Here is a 13,492-nt window from a genome sequence, read left to right as displayed (position 1 = left end):
ATTTACCTAGGGTTTTGGGAACGTGAAAATGGACTGGCATGCCAGTCCCACCCTGCCCCGAGTACTGCTAAGAAGTACAGAGGTGGCAGATCTTGTTAGAGCAGAAGTGTGTAATAGAGCCTGTGCCTTCTTGTGTTGCTTTTTGAGCCATAGCCATAGAGAGTGGGGCACAGCTTTCTCTGGACACGTCTTAATGTATGGATAAAACAGGATTTTAACACTTACCTGCTCCCAGTTACTCAAGGGCCGGGAGGGAAGTTATTCTGTTGCATTAGAACAGATGGACGGAGTAGCTAGGGACACATCCAGACAAGAGCTGCCACATGGTAGAGGAGAAAAATGTGGAAATTTGGTAACTGAGGATAAGGTTGGGGAAGGCAGTAGGACCTGCCTCAAGGGAGGCACTTGGTCAGCCTGTCTTCCTTGCCCTGTGGTGACGGAGTCAAGGTGCTGCAGTTAAATTGCTGATGCTGGCACTTGCACAGGATCTTGTATATTAACCTCACTGTTGTTCTGTTGCAGACATTTGTGAAAAATTACCCTGCTGAAACTACACTAATCGCAGCATGCAGTATGTATGCTTGCAAGCACAGTATGCAAAGTCTGACCCTGCCAGGTAAGGATATGCTACAGTTCTCTCACAGTTGCTTATGACTATTTAGTATCTGCACAGTAGCAGCACCAGTGAACCCTGTTTATATTATGGTGGGACTTTATTATATTAGGTGCTGCACAGAGAAACAAAAATGCTCCTTTTCCCAAAAGCAGCTCAGAGGCCAAGTGTGGGATTGGGGGTCTGGGCACCTGTAGTCTGTAACATCTTCTTCTCTGTGTCTCTTTGGATTTCATGCAATTTGCACTATACAGATCATTAACACGAAGTGTTGATTAAATCTCTGTGACTAACTAGAAATTGAGATTTTATTCCTCCCTTCCCTCCAGTAAGAGGTAATAGATCCCGTGCCCAAAGCTTATTAGGGATCCAGGTCGCACCTATACAACCCTTGGTGAGTTCCTGAAGAGTGTGTGTGTGTGTTGATGATGAACTTCTGATTTATAAACCTCCTATTTACAAATTAATTCTCAAGCACAGACACTTAGCCTGACCTGAGAAACCAGCACTGACAAATACCTTTCAAGCCCATTATATTCTCGCTGAATCTACTGCTCTCTCTGGCCTCTGCATTGGGAAAGAGCTCCATGTTAGAAAACAATATCAATGTAAATTTAAAAGAGATAACAGTTTCATTGCTTAATGTCTGAGATTGTTTGCAGTTACTACCATCCTTTTAACTTGAGGTCTGAGCTAGCAGCCAAGCTAGAGGGCAGGTATTTACCCCTGTTCCTGGTGCTGCCACCTTCCTTGCTAACTGTCTTATTGAATGGTTGTGGAGGAGTTATGACAGAAACGAGGCATGTCCCATGGGAGGGTCAGCTGGTGAGTGCTGGGTGCAGCTCTTGGGGTAGACTCTGGAAGGGGAGAGCTTTGCCAGCGGCCGTTGGATTTGTCATTCATCTGCCATCAACCAACAGCTTTTGAAGACCATAGCAGGAACCTGGGCAGGGGATGGTGTGGTAATCTAGCACCTGCTCTTGCTAGCAGTGATGCCCTTGTGTTTTCTTTGCTGTGCCTGGGCTTGCTGAGAAGCCAGGACAGGGTCTCATCTGGCTAAACGATAGTCCCTTTGTTGATGTCTCCGTGTGAATTACCCACTGCCTGCAGTCGCAGGATCCTGGAGTTTCATCTGGCTGTATTCCCTGGCACCTTGACTTTCAGGAGAATAAATTTCCACCGGTGCCCGTAACTGCATTAATTACTGAGCATGCCTGGAGGAGCTTGTGTGAGCTGACCACTTCTTCCCTGAAGTCATCTGGGAACCAAAAAAAGGCTACCTGGAGTCCCCGTGCCCTGAAAAGCTGAATTTCCTAGGAGCATGCCTAATCACAGCAACAGGAAGCCGAGAGAAATGTGTGCAATGTTCCAGAACTTTGAATATCTGCCCAGGAAATGGGATATCTGCAGGCCTCTTTCTGCCTACAGGAGATACGAACATCCATCTGGCACTGCATCATGCCATGTGAATGTACCTGCAGGTAACTGGGCAGCTTGTTCAATCCCTGCTCAAAACGTGCCTGGCCCAGACATGGATGCCATTGTGCTGATGGGCAACGTGCAGTGCTGAATGCTCCAGCATCAGTCCAAGCCCTGTGAATTGATGTATGCAGCTGGAGCAACCCATGGCTGGCTCTGCTAGATGACACTGCAGGGCTGTTAGCAACTGTTTTTTCCTGTAAAACTCAGAGTCTGCGAGACAAGAGGTACCTGGTTGCACTGCTGGAAGCAGTAGCTATATATTGCATTCTCACAGGCCCCTGCAACTCACTACTTGTGAAGCTGACACAAGAAGACATTTCTAAGCTACTCTGGTGCAGCTCCCAGTAACCTGGTGTGGGATGTCTGTACGGGGTGAGGTGGAGTTTGCTTGCCCAGACAGAGATGTCCAGGGATGTGAGAGGTCCTGGAGTACATAAGAAGTCACCCCAGGGATGGAATTTGTGACAGAGGACCTGCTGGAGTCCCATGCCCTTTTGGAATGACAGCAGGAGGCAAAGCTTGGTCTCCAGGGCATCTCGAATGGCACCAGACATCTGTGTGGGCAACTGAATCCATATTCTGGTTGCAGAGCAGACGCTGGTTTCACTTGAATCTCTCTCCAGACCTTGCCAACTAGAGCTGCAGAACTTGGTTTGGTTACCTTAATACCAATCTCTAAGTACTATCTTAGATTCCCCAGGGTGCCCCACCGGCACGTGAGTCTCCCATAGACCCTGTGTTTTATCTCTCAGCACTGTGTGAATGTCTGGGATACCCCAAGGCATCCAAAGCAGCACTATGAGTCAACATGTATGCAGCTGAATCCCAGTTCCATTGACCATGGTAGGAAGCTGTACATCCTGCTCCCTTGTAGGTGTCCAAATCTGAGCTGAACCCCTCAATTGGCTCGCCCTGGCTGAATGTGATCTCTGTTTCTAAATGGAGTCTGAGGTGGCAGCTGAGATGGTGATGCTGGCACTGGGTATATCCACAATTATGTGAGATGAACATTCCAGATTGGATTTAGGATTGTGTCCATTTTACTTGTTTGTATCTGTCCGAGAGCTGCATTTTGCAAGATGCTTTGGAGACCTCCTGGTGGTGGCACGTTTTCAGTGCAGGTTGAGACCTGTGGGTTGTGATGCTTTCAGTCTGTTTTATAGGGGTGATGTTGATTTTACCATTTGAGTTTCATGGCCATAATGTCATATGGGACCAAATGAAATGCTCTTCACATTTAATTATCATTAAATTATTAATTTACCTTTATCACCCAGACTTATCATTCCATCAAGAGAACAGGTTATGCTGATAAAGTTTATTTTCTGTGAACTCCCGTAGAACAGCCAGCTATTCCCTGTCTGACTGACAGGCCTGTAATTACCCAAGTCTTCTCATTTACCTTTCTAAATATTGGCACAGACTATACCTTTTTTCCCATCTGCTGGACCTCCTGGCTCTGTTCTCACTTCTGTCCATAGATCTGCCTTGGCCGATTCTCATACTAGCAGACCCAGGCAGTCTGCACAGGTTTTTGCCTTCGGTCAGAACAGGAGCTCTCACTTATCTCCAAGATTTCTTCCTGTAAGGGAGTCACATTTCTGCCCATCCTGAAAGGTGGGGAGCCACCCCTGGGTTTGTTCTCCCTTTTCTGTGAAGCAAGGTGTGACATCCTTCCTGAAAGCAATATTTGCAATGAAATCTGTGTCACTAGGTCAGTCTAAAGAGAACTTGTAATAATTTTGTGGCATCTTTCGTGGAGGAGAAAACAAGTCTTTGGTCTCACAATGATCTTGTGAAGGCTGAGGAATTTTCCAACCCTCCAGACAGGCAGAACGTGGTATCCATCCGTGCTGATGGTGTGATGCTCCTTGGTTGGTGCTCACACATCAGTCCTTCTGGCAAGCCTACCTCAGTTTCTCTTGTACATCACACATGGCCACTCCTCATGTTTTGGTCTGGTGAGCTTCTTGGCTGTTTTCTCAGTTAGAATCTTCTTGGTAAGCAAGAAGCCCGCTGTTGGGAACTTGGGAATCCTGCTGACAGTCTCAGGCTCTCTTGGGTCAAATTTTTCTCCCTGCAAGCTTAGTAAACCCTTTGCTAGGATTAATGAGCAAACCCAGGTATGTGCCAAAGTCCCAACCCACATGTATCTTTGGCTGCTGGCTCTTTTCACCTCACTTATGTGAGTGATCCTCTCTCACCTGCCTCTTTCCGAAGTAGCTCCATAGAGATCTGCTGCTGAATGGAGACCCTCTCCATACCTGCCACTGCTGGACACAGAACCAAGGAATTAGAGCAGCACAAATGGCAAGTTTAAACAACTCAGTACCTTTCAGTATACAGTAAATAAAACAATTGGATTTAGACCCCTCTCAAAATCTCCGCTGCCTTCCTGACAGAAGGGTCACAGTGTTTAAACGCTGTGCGCACAAGCATTAGGCAGCACTGGGAATTGGAAACCACAAATACTTTCTCCTTGGGCAAACATGATAAATGTGTATTTACATAAAAAAGGAATCAGGAAAAGCTAACGAGTGTTAAATACCAACTCTGGGGGCTCTGATATGAAGGGAAGCACAGAGTATCATGAATGGATGGATTTGAAAGCTTGCAGAAAGACTCATCAGAGCAGTTCTAGCTGCCTGAACTCTTATATAAGGCAAAAAGGAAAACAGAAAACATCACCAGCCTTAAGACATGGGCAGTTGTGGTGTTGGCAGGGATTTTACCCAACATGCTTCTGCAGTGTCCTAGAAGGTATTAGCAGCTATTTGACTAGTGGGATCCGGGTGATAGTGGGTATTTGGATTTATAAAAAGTGTGGGAAAAGCCCTCCTGTGACAGCTCTGAAGGAAATGTAGTGGTCACAGATTAAGGGGAGACCACTTGCAGGGACTAATAGCATGTTAAAGGATGGGGACCAAAGGCTAGAATGAGTATTTGGTTTTCATGGGGAAAGGGAATTAAGTGTTGAGTGGTGTGAAGATCTGTGCTGGAGGTGGCAGTGCTCAACATAATTATCTCCTTTTCTTGTGGTTGCAAGTGGCAGTATTTTTCATTGGTGCAGTATTGTTTAGGATAGTCAAATCTAAAGCTGTCTGTGCAGCCCTGCACCAGCTCCCTTGTCCTTGGGCTGCATCCTAAGCTCTAAAAGAGATCCTGCTGTCTTATGGCTGTTTGTTCTTGGCCTCACTCAATGCCCTGACATTCAGTGCCCCAAGTTTAGCATCACAGGACAAAAAGTCACTGTGAGGAGATCTGTAAGGAGATAAGGACCTGTAGAAAACTGAGTCCTCACCACATGTATTGGGTGTTGCGAGGGCTTCTCGTGTTTGCTCTGGAGAAAATTTGCCAGGACCAATATTCAGCAATAGCTGCAGAATTGGCTCAGGGTGTCTTTAAATACACTGGTATGCACCGGATGCTCAATTTAAAAAAAAATAAAAATCTTTAAGGCTATTTAAATTTGTGCTGAGGGTAGGATTCAGCACCTGGAGCCTCTGGGCTGTGAACAGACCCAAAGCTGGCCCTGTAGTCTTGGATAGGCCGCCTGAACTGTCACCATAACCATAAATGCTTACAATTCTCTCTCTCTAGGGCATAGAGTCACTTTTTTTTTCCTATTGCATTTCATATTTAATACACCTTAAAGGCTAACAAGTATGTCAGTGCCTTACTGCAATGTACTCTAGGACCAAATGTGATGCATAGATACCATGAATGATACTTGGACTGCTTCCCAGTCCCCCTGTCCTGCACCTTTTCCCTCTGTGTTTTAGGGAATTCACTCCCAGGATCTTAAAGATGAAGGATTCCTCTTTGTGATATTGCAAGAGGCACAAGAAAGTCTTTGAAATGGGTTGCAGGTTTAATGCTTAGGAGGAATGCTTAATTTGGACTCCCTAAGATATCCTTGATCAGCTAAATGATGAAGGGCTGCAGCAAGAAGGGACACAAATGCTCGATCAAAAGTTTGAGAATACTTAAAAAAAAAAAATCCTTGAACCAGCAAAATAGACAAATTTGAGGGGAAAAAAAACCCAACTCGCCAAACAACAAAAACCAAACCAAAACTCAAGAAACCAAACAAGAGGGTCCCATTCAGTGACATATGAATTTGCCAAAACTGCAATAAATAGACAGGCAGAGCTGAAGTGTGAAGTGTGGAGGTGTACTCCCGCTTGTAATTATAGAGAAACAAACACACTTTGTCATCCTTGTGGGAGAAAGCATCCTTATGAAATGCCTAGCATGCACCTTGTTGCTGAGATTAATACGCTGGATATTTACATGTTAATGCAACACTTCTTTGCTCAGATGATCATAATGCCATTAAAAATAAGTAAATGCATTCAAAGGATTGTTCAAAGGAACATTACTGGTAGTGGATAAAAAGAAACTCTGAAAAAACATACCCAGGAAAAACAGAGAAGGCAAGAGGTGATGGGCACAAGCTGCATTAGAGGAAGGTTGGACTAGAAATAAGAAAAAGAAATTCCTATGCAGGGGAGCAGTCAGGGTCCCAGAAGATCATTCCTCCCAGTTGTTTGTTCAACCCCATCTTATAAGCAAGTTTACACACTCCAGCATGGCGTGGTTGTATTGGTATGGTGTCCATATTATTTTAGAGTTGTTATAAAGCTATTTGTTCCCTAATCTGTGTTTCTGAAATGGGCTGTTCTTATGTAGGCTCTGGACATGTGTCCTCCCTAAATTGAAGCCTGGGGTTTTTTTCAGACTATTTCTCCCAATTTGTCAAGGTTAATTTGAATTCTACTCTTGGCTTCTAAGTTGATCCACCTGCAGATATAATAAGAAAAGTCTTTATGTCAGCATGAAAGTCAGGTATGAAACACTGAATAATGCTAGGCCTCAGCCAGATTTCCTTTTGATATATTTTCCCATTTTGAGCTAAAACCATCTCCCAAGTAGATTTTTTTAGTAGTAGACAGTTTTGCACTTGTTTCAGAGAAGCTTAATTTAGATGACTTTCTCTACCTCATCTATAGGAGTGTCATACAAGATGGTGTCAAAAGCTGTGTGGAAATCCCTGTACATGGCATCTTCTCTGGGATGTTGGGTGGATTCTTGGAGAAAACTGCTGAATGCTCTGGACCTGGAAGTCTAGAAGCCCTCCATGATGAAAGTCATCAAGCCCAGCTAATAAAAAAATTAACTTCCTAATCTGTTATCTCCTTCCCTTGTATCACTGAAGATTTCACACTTCAGCTACTGGAGTAGCTCTCTTTTGAGTAAAGGCTGTAGCAAAAAGAGCCTTGTGCTTGTGACTGTCACCTCTCGACAGCATTTCTGTGTGGTGAATTGCTGGACCACTCCTTGCTGTCACCCTCTGTGTACTGCCAGTGCCTTATGGAGCAGTCATGGGTGCTCCTGGGTTCTCTGAGGTTGTGTCTTGTTTGGAGCCCAGACCCTCTGACTTTGTGTTTAGTTCCCTGTGCTGTTCTTAACTGTCCATCCCAAGTAACCTGAAGTATTTTACCTTTCTTTTCCTTTCTGTCCTATGCTTGATGTCAATGCAAAGTTCCTAGTTTTGAAAAGTTGGTCTTTTACTAAATTCCTCCTGCTGCTTCCTCATTGGAATAGTTTTCAGTTGTTGCTGTTGTTTCTCTAAGTAACCACAAGTTCTCTTTAGAACCTGCGTAGACTTCCCTTCCATGGGCTCTTCCTCACCAATTTTACCAGTTTATAAAGCAGCTGGGTTTTTGTTCTTGTTTTTCTTCCCTTTTGGCCAGAATAAAATCTAGAAAAGCTTCAGCTTTAGGGTTTTTGTTTGTCTGTTTTACCTTTTGGATAAAAGCTGTTCTGCCAATGCAGTCATAAAACTTGCCAAGCAATCAGTGATTTACAGGATCCCTGTCAAGTAATTGTGAGTAGCTAAAATCCCTTGCTACCACAAAATACTGTTTTTTGGATGATATTGTGAATGACTCGTTAAAATGGCTGGTCTGTTTTCTCTTCCTAGCTGAATTGCTGTATGCCTCTGCTCTAGTGGCACCCATTTTTCCTTCTTTGATTCTTATTCAGAGACTATTTCCTCATGCAGTCTCATACGCAGTGAATGTACCTACCTTTTGAGATCCTCCTTTTTCTCCTTGTTCGCCCTTCCTGAAGAAGCTATACAGTTGGATATTAATATTCCAGACGTAAGTTATCCCAACAAGCCCGTTATGCCAATTAAATCAGAATTTTGCTTTGTATGAAGAATTTCAGCTCCTCCTGTTTGTTCTGTTTCTAATGTTTGTATACACAGATTTCTAAGACATTAAACGTGTTGTCCACTATTGTCCTTGTCCTCTTAGGAACTATAAATGGTTCAATAGCCATCCTGAAATCAGTATGGTTTCTTGCTTGTCAAAAGGTGGTTAGAATCCTATTAATTTTCAGCCTATGTTCATGGCAAATTTATATTTATTTATTCTTGTGCCAATTTGTGGTTTGGATTAAATAGGTCTCCCTCCATGGTGTTTACTTCCCTGTCATATTTATAGCAAGTGTTTCTGCCTCTCCTTAGCCGTCGCTTTGTTGCACTGAACAAACTGAGTCCTGTCATTTCTGATGGACTCCCATTTTTGAGCAGAAATCCTTAGGATCAGCGCCTAAGCATGCGCCTGTTCCTTTCCTCTGCTAGATTGCATTGGAGTGATGTTACTGCAGACCTCAAGATCAGGCAGCCCTTCTTGTGGAAAAACCTTACTCCCTTTTGTATTGATGATGCTTCAACTTCAGGCCAGCTACAAATTTTGTGATAATTCCTCCTGGAATTGCTCAGTGAAATATTAACTCCTAGATGGATGTTTGTTAGCTGATCCGCTGCCTACTGGTAGAAATTAGTATCAGGCTCTGGACACCTTGAGGCAGGGGGTCCTTGGTTTGCCATCAGCAGGTGAGCAAGGGCTCCAGGAGACAGGATCGTGCTCAGTGCTCTCTGCTGTGAAAAGGGGTGCTGCTGGACATTGCACTGGGCTGCAGGCTGGGGATGGGATGTGGGTAGCATGCTCATTAGCAGCTCCCTGGAGCAGGAGCTCAGCTGGGCTTGGTCTGTTCCTGAGACAGTGGCTTGAGTTGGCAGAAACCAAGCGGTAATTCCAGAAAAGGATCCTTTTAAATAAGGCAATTTTAGCCTAAACTGTAAAACTCAGCAGATGCTGAAGACAAGAAGTCTGGCTTGCCCAAACACAAGTGTTTACTGCTGTCATCCCAGGGCTGCTCTAACAACCAGGAGGAGTGTTAGAAATAAACAGTCTGAAACTGTCAGAAACTAGGCAAAGTGGATTAGTGTGGCGATGAATGGGCAGGCTGCTCTCCTGTCTTGGCAGAGCACACCTCTGATGGTACAGACTGGTCCTGCTGGTGTGATGGGTATGATGGGCATGCTAGATTTGGGCTACACTGCAGCATCACTCCCTGTCCTCCCCTCTCCAAGCCCTCTGATGGGGCTGGCCCCATTTGGCTATGCCCACTGCCATGGGCTGCGCCTGGGATGTGGAACATGTGGTCTTGTGTCCTGTCCTCCAGCGGTGGGTCTCAAGTGCCCCAGGGCATCTCAAGTGGCCCTGGGTGCAGTTGTTTAGGCACTGCAGCCACCCAGAAGATCTGACCCATGACTGGTCTGCTTTGGGTTAAGCTGCCTGTGTGTAGGTGTGCAGGGATAGGCATCTCTGTAGGTGCCAAATGTGATGTCTTGACTTCTTTTACAGTCACTCGAGACCAAATAGTGTTTCAGCTTGCTCTGGGCACCTCTTATTTGACAGGTGAATTGCTCTGGTTCAAATAAATGTGAAGGCAGAGCTGGCCAGAGCTTTGTGGTGATCTGTCTTGATCTACTCTTGCAGCCAGCTTTCTAAAGGAACCAAGAGGCTTTTAAACTCAAACAAGCTGGGTTTTATTGTAATATCAGCTAAAATACTTAACAGAGATATCTCAAAGAGACAGATCAGATCAAATAGGACTAAAAAGCGTTTATTTAACTCCCCCCTGCCCACTTGCAGAAAAGAGTATCGCCCCTAGGCTTGTCTTTAGTCATCTGACTTTCTGAGGTGCAGAAAAACCTTGTATGGTCTCCTTTGAGTCCAGGGACATTTCTCCCTCTTCCAATAGTGTCTGCTCCCTGCATGCTCTCATGGTGCAGGTATCCCAGCACTTCCTGCCATGTCTGCTGAGCCTAGCTGGCTCTGAATTCCCTGTGTCAGTGTGGACAGAACCTCAACGAAGATCTGTCTGTGAGGATGGTGGGGAAAGATGCTTCATCCATGCAGCATACTCACAATTGGTGACACATGGTCTGCTGCAAAATGTTCCTGGTTCCCAAAGGGAGACACAGAGAGGCTCCAGGAAAAAAGGTCTAGATTTCTTTGAGGTACCCGTGCATGGAGAGGAGGGGAAGAGGCTTTCATGGGCCTTCAGTGAGGTTCAGCAGCTGCTCCTAGTGCATGCAGAGTGTCTGTTTCCCCCAGGCAATCCAGTCAGACATTGCTTTCCCAGATCCATCATTCAAGAAAGGCAAGGAGGGTCTGAGGAGTTACAGGCTGGTCAGCTTCACCTCCTGGAGAACATTTTCAGGCCACATAAAGGACACAAAATGTCTGGGAACAACAGCAGGGATTTACCAAGCGTGCCTGACCAACCCAATTACCTCCTCTGATGAGATGTCTGGCTGTATGGGAAAAGGGGGAGCAGTGGATATTGTTTATATTGATTTTTAGCAAGGCTTCTGACATCACAAAGCATCCTCATAGCCATACCGGGTAGGTATGGACAGGCTGAATATATGGTAAGATGGGTAGAAATGTGTCTAGCTGTTGCATTTAAGGAATACTAGTCAACACTGCTCCTTCCGTCAGTCCTGGCATGGGTACCTGTAAGCCAGCTGCTGATGCTGGCGTTCCCCCTTTCCAAGAAAGGGCTTATGCTCTTCATGTGAGGACTGCCTTTGCCAAACACCTCTGACTCACCAGAATCCATGTCAGCCTGCTGGGAGCACCTTTAAGAGGCCCAGCCCTGCCTCAGGTACATCTTCTCCATGGCTGTTCTCAGAGTTGGTGATGGCTTGTCACTAAGGACACTTGGACATCACACTTCCAGGCCATGCCCAGCTCCTCCAGGTAGGGAGCTCCAGCCCTTTATTTCCTCTGTGGGCTTTTCCCTCTCCCCATAGGCAATGGTGCATCTCCCCAGGGTCTCCAGAGTCTGTGTTGTTTCTGTGAAGGGTATCCAGACTGACTCAACTCATGGGAGCAGCTCCCCAAGAAAACCATAGCAGAGCAGCCTGTGGTGTACTTGAGGTCTGGTCCTGCTGTCCAGAGAGCCCAGGAGCACCCTTGGCTGTCTTCTCAGCACTGCAGCCTGGCCTCTTCTTGATACCTCTGCCAGGTGATGGAAGGAGGATGACTGGAAGCCAGGAAGACCTAGAGGAAGAGGCCCTCCAGGAGTGTGCAGAAGATCCAGGGGCTGCGGTAACTTGAGGTGACCAAGGTATTGCTGTGAATACATTTGCACTGTGCCAAGCTGTCGGTGCAAATAAGGTCCTCTCATGTTGGGAGGGAGAAGCCGTGCAGTGTTTGGCGGATGGTGAGCCAGCAGTGAAGAGGCTGCACAGTTTTCTGCTGCATGAAGAGTTATGTAAGCTCTGTTATTACAGAGCTGTTAAATATGACTTCTCAGGGTTGAACACAAAAAAATAACAAAGCAATCATCCTGGCAGGCGCAACAGGAGCTGGAGGGAAGCAAAGTGCCGTGAAGGAAGGATCTTCTTGGTGACTCGAGCTCTTGTTTTCCCCGCTAGCAGTCAGAAGCAAGGCTGTGTTGAGAATCTGCGAGCTGCAGCCTTCCCCAAAGGCCAGAGCTTGTGTCAGGCCTCTGGTCTGTCTCCACTCTGCTGTGCTTTAGGGACCTGCAAACTGTTACCACCAAATGCTGTTGGAAAGGGGAGCTCAGCAATGGCCCTGTCCTGCTTTCAGTGTGTGCAATGGGGTGGGAGGGAAACGAGGGTCTGCAAGGCATGAGGGCTGTTGTGAGGATGGAAAAGAGGCAAGCCAAGTGGACTGGTGCTCCTTGTGGTATACTCCTCTAGGACACAGTGAGCAGTTTTTCCTCAAATGCATAACATATAAGAGCAGGACTCTTCCCTGAGAAGGACCTGCTAAAGACCTCTGCGGGTGTGCAACTCTTGCCCAACAAGGCGGTAAACACAAACTTCCTGCTTCCAACTTGCTGAGCCACCAGTTCCTGACACCCTGGGTGCATCTCCTGTCCGTGGAGGTACGTGTGGAGCCTGCCTTCCCTGCCAGGCCCTGCTGCAGGAGGCATTGCTGAGGCTCACCAGGACACATAGGTCAGCACTCTCCCTTCCACCTTGGGGGAAAACTCTGCTGTCTTCCTGCAGATATAGAGGCCAAATGCCTGCTGTAGTGAGTTAAACAGTGTGAAGGGATTATCTCTGGATAGCCAACATCTCTAGATGGGTTTGGTTCAGGCCAAGTCATGCTCTCCCAAACTGTTCCTTGATGAGCACAGGGAGGTTTTGCTGGGCAGGGACTGTGCTCAGGAGCAATTTGTGTGTTGAGCTCACTTGTGGAGGTTGAAGAGAGTTTGGTAGCCTGGATATGGGGTGGGTGATGCCAGCTGACGTTAGTGCTGGAGAACAGTCCTGGATGCATTTAATTTACTAGTACAAAGAGACATCCTGGCTGGACAAGCTGTAGAGCTGGGCTGGTGAAGGGCTTGGTGCCAGGTGTGGGAATGGTGCCTGCTGCACAGAGCAAGGTGTGTTCACAGCCAGAGCACTCATGGGAGAAGTGTGTGGACCGCACAAGCTCCTTAGACACACGGCCCTCCATATGGAGGTGGGCAGCTGACAGATTCACAGCGATGGTTTGTGCACAGGGATGCACAAAGGTGTAGGCTTTTGTCTATGCGGCTTCAAGCATTTGTGTCCCCTAGGACACAGGTCCAGTGTCCTTGGCTGTGCCTGATGGGAGCACACAATCTCATGCTCCGCTCAGCTCCGGGTCCAAACACACCATGGAGATGCTGCCTGGAGAGTGCTGCTGCCTCCAAGACGAGCAGTGGACCGGTTCAATCCAGAGATGACCTATGAACTCAGCTTTGCTGGCTTGAGGGCAGCAGTTCTGGTGCTTGGCTGTTTTCTGCAATGGGCTGAAGCCATGTGTGCTCCTCCCTGATTCCGGGAAGAGGATGGTGTCTTTGCAGCTGTTTGTTCTTGGGAACTGACAGTCCCAGGAAAGCTGCCAAATCTCCGGCTGATGGATGAGCCCCTCTCAGCCTGAAAACCTTTCAGACAAACAGAGCGGAGCTCTTTAGGGAGCTGCATGTGGGGATAATTCAGAGTGAGGGGGCAGAATTAAAAATGGGAGC

At 46.6% G+C, this 13,492-nt stretch overlaps 1 long non-coding RNA gene across 2 annotated transcripts in view; it reads left to right on the top strand.

The window, feature by feature from the left end:
* Positions 1-8,421, top strand: part of LOC138687349 (uncharacterized) — a 28,348-nt gene extending 19,927 nt beyond the window's left edge. For both annotated transcript variants that reach the window (XR_011326577.1, XR_011326576.1), the window contains 2 exons: positions 523-616; positions 7,108-8,421. This is a non-coding gene — a long non-coding RNA (uncharacterized lncRNA). The remainder of the gene's footprint in view (positions 1-522; positions 617-7,107) is intronic.
* The last annotated feature ends 5,071 nt before the right edge of the window (positions 8,422-13,492 follow it).

Source organism: Haliaeetus albicilla, chromosome 10 (assembly GCF_947461875.1).
Source record: "Haliaeetus albicilla chromosome 10, bHalAlb1.1, whole genome shotgun sequence".
NCBI lineage: Eukaryota > Metazoa > Chordata > Aves > Accipitriformes > Accipitridae > Haliaeetus > Haliaeetus albicilla.
The sequence above is the reverse complement of the archived record's forward strand: the minus strand, read 5'-3'. Positions and strand labels throughout refer to the sequence as shown.